The sequence below is a fragment of the Triticum aestivum genome, chromosome 1D, assembly GCF_018294505.1.
Source record: "Triticum aestivum cultivar Chinese Spring chromosome 1D, IWGSC CS RefSeq v2.1, whole genome shotgun sequence".
NCBI classification, from domain to species: Eukaryota; Viridiplantae; Streptophyta; class Magnoliopsida; order Poales; family Poaceae; genus Triticum; species Triticum aestivum.
Window position 1 is genome coordinate 144,592,229 of NC_057796.1, and position 3,510 is coordinate 144,595,738.

Below are 3,510 nucleotides of genomic sequence, written 5' to 3' on the forward strand. Positions count from 1 at the left end.
TCATTAGCAGCAAAGTTGGCTAGAATTTAGAAAATATTGTCTTGGACTATAAGGTCTCCTTTTACTAACCTAAACTGCATCCTATATGACGTAAAATGTAGCTAGGTATATATGAACTGAGACAGCTACACGCAGCAAGAGAATGCGAAGATCTAAGAAAACACAAATTTAATTAGTTATTGCTCTTGTACTATTCTCCATATAGGAAGTATTAGGCCACCCAAGATATTAAAGTAACTTCCGAATCTATGCAGGTAATATAGAATATCAAAACAAACAATGTGGTGAAGAATTGACGAGTTCAATATAGTGTCACCATTCAGTCATTCAATATATATAGATAATAAAGAGCTATAGCCTGCAATTACGCTCAGGTTCAGCTGCACTATGACATGATAAGGCGATATGCTTATGTGATTCTAGGAAGGTTATTCAGTAAATAAAATATCAAAGATATCAGATGAAAACACTACCGCCAGAATCTCATCATCATCCATGGAATCCAAGTTATAACCAGCACACATCAGCAACAGGAACAACCTGCCATGACTTAGCATCAGTTCTGGCAAAACCGCAATTTAAAATAGTTCCACCACATGATTGACCTGTAAGTAGTTGTATACAGGTGTGACAGTACTATTGCTATACCTTCTTGATCCATTGAACTTGAAGATGTTTTGGGCCGCTGCTTGGGGCTGCCGAGTGTGACGAGTTCTCCGAGCGTCATGAGGCGATCCCTCCCAGCGTTCTCGGTTCAGCCCTAGGTACGCGCAATTCACCAAATCAACCGCGACCTCGATCTAATCCGGCGTTGGCAGGAGACTATAGAAGGTCCTTTAGAAGGTTACTGTTGCCTTGACAACCGTCACACTGGTTGACTCCGATCTTCCCTACCGCCCAATTGCAGCAATCGACGACTTGCTTGTCTTCCTTCATTAGTACAGCCTACAGGAACACATGTACAAGCTCCCCGCCTCGGCCTGCATTTTGAGGAATTGATCATTACTTTACTTTTTTTCGAGATTGATTGTTACTTCCTACCCATGAAAATAAATTGATCTTGTGTATTCTCTTATTCTCAACTACGCTGGATAATTGTTACACAGTTGTCTTATTACGTGGATGTGTAGATGATTGAACTTGGAGGCAGAGACTTTGCTCGGAAACTCAATGGACGTTCGGAGAACGTGATCCCAGGAGAAACTAAGCTGTATGGTCCTTACCGCCAAAGCTCCTCTCCGAGTCGCTAGTTGGTGCACGCCCGCACCTGGCCTCAAGAACCTGCGGAACAAAAACAGGGGAAGGTGAGGTAGGAGGGAGCACGAACTGAGAGGGAGCAGTGGCCGGTGACCGGATCGGCGCCATGTATGAGCCCAGCGGCGGCGGGCCCTGGGAGACCAGGAGCTTAGGCCCACTCCCTCCTCAACGTCGAGGGCGAAGTAGCTCCGGGCGGATGCTTCGAAGTCGCCGGCTTCGGCGGCCTCGGACCATCGCAAGTGGCAAGTTCCGGACGGTAACCGAGCGGCATCGGTGGTGGCGGACTGCAGCTCACAAGATTGGAAGAGGAGGTGGGCAACGCCGGATTCGGTGGCGAGATTGTGGCATCGACCAGATCGGGAGGGGTAGGGCCAGGGGAGCCGGTTGGTGTGGGTTCTTTCGGGAGCGAGAGAGAGAACGTGATCGCGTCCACTCACGTACATAATTTTTTCAAGCGGAAAACCAACGTGGGAGAGAATGCGATCGAGTGGGTGGAGGGATTCATGATTCGGGCGACCGGAACCTTGCTTTTTTTAAAGTAAGTAGAGAAGTAGAAGAGAAGAGAATAAAGATTCGAAGATTGGACCGGAAGGATGAAGAAAAGGTAAGTCATGATTATGTTCATAACTGTTGATTGGTTTTATTTGAAGAAGGAAGGTTTAAATATATATCGGTCAATATGCTTTTTCATTAAATTCGGTTATTTGTTTCCTTAAAATTTGTTATTTTATTTCCTAAAGCAAAGTGCATTGATGAAAGTGATCGGTTGATTTTGCTAAGTTAGGAAAGTTTGATCTGTGATCTTTTATGCCTTAGAAGAAAAGTGTTGGTTTACAAGGAAAGAGTAAAAAGGAAAATAAACCGGTAGAAAGGGGGTGGTGGGAGGTGAGATAAAAAAAACAGCGAAAATAAACCGTGGAGACTATTCACCAACTCAGACATTAAGAATAGAGATGATCATGAAACTTCAGGTCAAGTTACTACCGAACCTCGTAGGTCAACCAGAGTATGGTCCACGCCAGAGTGGTACGGTAATCCTGTTCTGGACGTCATGTTACTAGACCATGACGAACCTACGAACTATGAGAAAGCGATGATGAGCCCAGATTCCATGAAATGGCTTGAGACCATGAAATCTGAGATGGGATCCATGTATGAGAACAAAGTATGGACTTTGATTGACTTGCCCGATGATCGGCGAGCCATTGAGAATAAATGGATCTTCAAGAGGAAGACGAACGCTGATAGTAATGTACTATCTACAAAGCTCGAATTGTCACAAAAGGTTTTCGACAAGTTCAAGGTGTTGACTATGATGAGATTTTCTCGTATCGATGCTTAAAAGTCTGTCCAAATCATGTTAGCAATTGCCGCATTTCATGAAATCTGGCAAATGGATGTCAAAACGGTATTCCTTAATGAATTTATTAAAAAAGGGTTGTATATGATGCAACCAGAAGGTTTTCTCAATCCTAAAGGTGCTAACAAAGTGTGCAAGCTCCAGCGATCTATCTATGGATTGGTGCAAGCATCTCGGAGTTGGAATATACGCTTTGATGAGTTTATCAAAGCATATAGTTTTATAAAGACTTGTGGTGAAGCCTGTATTTACAAGAAAGTGAGTGGGAGCACTACAGCCTTTCTGATAAGTATATGTGAATGACATATTGTTAATTAGAAATGATGTAGAATTTTTCTGAAAAGCATAAAGGAGTGTTTGAAAGGAGATTTTCAAAGAAAGACCTCGATGAATCTGCTTACATATTGAGCATCAAGATCTATAGAGATAGATCAAGACGCTTGATAAGATTTTTCAATAAGTACATACCTTGACAAGATTTTGAAGTAGTTCAAAATGAAAAAGTCAAAGAAGGAGTTCTTGCCTATGTTGCAAGGTGTGAAGTTGAGTAAGACTCAAAACCCGACCACGGCAGAAAATAGAAAGAGAATGAAAGTCATTCCCTATGCCTCAGTCATAGGTTCTATAAAGTATGCTATGTTGTGTATCAGACCTATTATGTACCTCACCATGAGTTTGACAAGAGGGTACAATAGTGGTCCAGGAGTGGATCACTGGATAGCGGTCAAAATTATCCTTAGTGGAATAAGGATATGTTTCTCGAGGTGACAAAAAGTTTATCGTAAAGGGTTACGTCGATGCAAGCTTTAACACTGATCCGGATGACTCTAAGTCTCAATCTGGATACATATTGAAAATGGGAGCAATTAGCTAGAGTAGCTCCGTGTCGAGCA

The 3,510-nt window shown here is 42.7% G+C and overlaps 1 long non-coding RNA gene across 1 annotated transcript; it reads right to left on the reverse strand.

Annotated features, from left to right (window-relative positions):
- Positions 1-285: 285 nt before the first annotated feature.
- Positions 286-1,741, reverse strand: LOC123180787 (uncharacterized). Its single transcript, XR_006491235.1, has 3 exons — positions 1,224-1,741; positions 649-980; positions 286-540 (listed from the first exon to the last, which is right to left on the reverse strand). It is a non-coding gene; the product is annotated as an uncharacterized lncRNA (long non-coding RNA).
- Between the last annotated feature and the right edge of the window lie 1,769 nt (positions 1,742-3,510).